This window comes from Ursus arctos, unplaced genomic scaffold (genome assembly GCF_023065955.2).
Source record: "Ursus arctos isolate Adak ecotype North America unplaced genomic scaffold, UrsArc2.0 scaffold_29, whole genome shotgun sequence".
Classification (NCBI taxonomy): Eukaryota; Metazoa; Chordata; class Mammalia; order Carnivora; family Ursidae; genus Ursus; species Ursus arctos.
The window spans coordinates 6,500,654-6,503,116 of record NW_026622974.1 but is presented as its reverse complement, the minus strand read 5'-3'; positions in this window follow the sequence as shown (position 1 = coordinate 6,503,116).

The window sequence follows — 2,463 nt, the reverse complement described above, 5'->3', positions numbered from 1 at the left end:
AGCCACCCGGGAGCCCCTCTTTTACTTTATTTTTATTTTTTTTTAAGATTTTATTTATTTATTTATTTGAGAGAGAGAGAAAGAGCATGATTGGAGGGGAGGGGCAGAGAGAGATGGTGAAGCAGACTCCCCGCTGAGCAGGGAGCCCGACAAGGGGCTCCATCCCAGGACCCTGAGATCATGACCTGAGCTGAAGACAGACACTTCGCAGGTGTCTGAGCCACCCAGGTGCCCCTGCTTTCTTTTTATTTAATGTTGTCAGTTTAAAGATAATTAAGTGCACTCTGCCTATAATTAATGTACATGAACAATTCTTGAATAAAAAAATCAATTTGAACCAAAATGTATCTGTAATTCTTTACTTTTGATTCCTTAGAATATTATATGATTAACAAAATTATTGAATACACATTTCACCAAAAAAGGTATACAAATGGCTAATATGTTATTGTTAAAATGTTAACGAGTATCACAAGTCGGGCATCATTAGTCATTGGGGAAACGTAAATTAGATCCTCTAGGAGATATCATTTCACATCTACTAGAATGGCTATAGTCAGATAGACAATAATAAATGTTGGCAAGGATATGGACAAACCAGAAACCTCAAACACTGCTGGTAGGAATTTTAAATGGTCACTTAGGAAAAGAGTTTGATCATTTCTTTTTTTTTTTTTTTTAAAGATTTTATTTATTTATCCGACAGAGATAGAGACAGCCAGCGATAGAGGGAACACAAGCAGGGGGAGTGGGAGAGGAAGAAGCAGGCTCCTAGTGGAGGAGCCTGATATGGGGCTCGATCCCATAACGCCGCGATCACGCCCTAAGCCGAAGGCAGACACTTAACCGCTGTGCCACCCAGGCACCCCGAGTTTGATCATTTCTTAAAGAGTTAAATATAAATTTATTGTATGACCCAGAAATTCTACTCCTAGATTTATCCCAGGAGAAATGAAAACACACATCTACACAAAAAAGATGGTACACAAGTATGTATAAGTATTATTCATAGCATCATTTTACATAATAGCCCAAAAGTGAAAATGACCCAAGGGCTCACCAACTGGTGGATGGGTAAACAAAGTGTGGTCTATTCATTAGGTGGATCCTGTTATTCAATGATAAAAAGGAATGAAATACTGCAACACACTACAAGATAAATGAACCTCTGAAAACATGCTAAATGAAAAAAGCCAGATACAAATGGCCACGTATATGATTCTATTTATACGAAATATCCAGGATAAGCAAATCCGCAGAGACAGTAAATAAATTAGTGGTCATTTAGGGCTGGGAATGGGAGCAGGAATTAATAGCAAATGTACATGAAGGATTTTACTGGGGTGATAAAAATGTTCTAAAACTGGATTATGGTGATAGTTGTACAACTCAGTAAACTTACTAAAACCATAGAATTATACAACAAAAATAAGTGAATTTTATGATATGTAAATTATACCTCAAGAAAGCTTTAAAAAAATCCTAGACAATTATGTGACCAAAAATCTCAGATATTTTAGTTATTATTAATATGGAGTCAATTTCTGTTCTACGTAATATTTATTTTAGCAAATGTATTCAGCACTAGCTAATAGGGGAGTTTCTATAATAAAGCTATATAATTGCCTGTTACTAGATCATACCTACTCAGATTTAAATTGTCTTAATTTTAAAGCAATTACTTTATTAAGAAATATTTTCATAGAACAAAGAATCTTTTTGTAATTAATATGGTGATTTAAAAATATCTTAGGTTAAATAATGCATGACTCATTTGAAATGTTTACTTTCATAGGCCATAGTATAAGGTAAAGAACCATAGAAATTGCCTCCTTTTGGGGCGCCTGGGTGGCACAGCGGTTGGGCGTCTGCCTTCGGCTCAGGGCGTGATCCCAGCATTGTGGGATCGAGCCCCGCATCAGGCTCCTCTGCTATGAGCCTGCTTCTTCCTCTCCCACTCCCCCTGCTTGTGTTCCCTCTCTCGCTGGCTGTCTCTATCTCTGTCAAATAAATAAATAAAATCTTAAAAAAAAAAAAAAAGAAAGAAATTGCCTCCTTTTTCACTGAATTTTAGTGATACTTCTTGTCCAAGTGTTTTCTCATATATTCTTAGTTTACTCTCTCAGTAAGCCTATAATTTAGAAAGAATGGATATTACCCGCATTTTACGAATAAGTAAACATAAGCTCAGATGGGTTGGGTGATTGAGCTAAAATAACCTAGCCCCCAGGACTTTTAACAACTAAATCTGAGCATAAAACAGAGTGTTATCCTATCATTGAACACTAAAGTAGCCTCGACTGACAGATATTAGGATTCTAATACTTACGGATGATTTTTCTATATGAAATTGGAATGGACTTCCAGTTCTCAGTAGGACATGTAAAGAACTAAAAAGTCATCACTTCCCTCCTCACAACAAGAAAATAGCTGAATGAATTGAAAATCAACCATTCTTTAGAT